Here is a 487-nt window from a genome sequence, read left to right as displayed (position 1 = left end):
ATATATACATATATATTTATTTATTTATTTATGTGTTTCAGCCAAGTGGCTGCGGTCATGCTGGTGCACCACCGTATAATATCAATAATATACATATATATGCATATATACATACATATATGTACATACTTACATATATATGTATATATACATACATATATGGGTACAGGACGTCAAAAAGATCGTGAACAAAATGAAAAACGAGAACATAAAATAACAAAAACATGGAAAACAAACATTTTTTGGAACAACGAAAGAAACAAATAGAGAAACGAGACTGGCAGCATGAAAAACAATCCCTTCATCAGTTGTCCCCTGTTTTATCTATTCCACGTTTCGAACGTTGGTACAAGACGCGACTTCGTTAAAATAGTCGGTCCCGCAAAGCAAATTGAATAAAATTTGGGATTTGCGGTGGGTTAAAGTGGTAACAAAAACAGGACAGTGAAAATAAACGGTAAAAACAGTGAGCATATAGACATATATG

This window comes from Octopus bimaculoides, chromosome 1 (assembly GCF_001194135.2).
Source record: "Octopus bimaculoides isolate UCB-OBI-ISO-001 chromosome 1, ASM119413v2, whole genome shotgun sequence".
In the NCBI taxonomy this organism is placed as follows: Eukaryota; Metazoa; Mollusca; class Cephalopoda; order Octopoda; family Octopodidae; genus Octopus; species Octopus bimaculoides.
Note: the sequence above shows the minus strand (reverse complement) of the source record.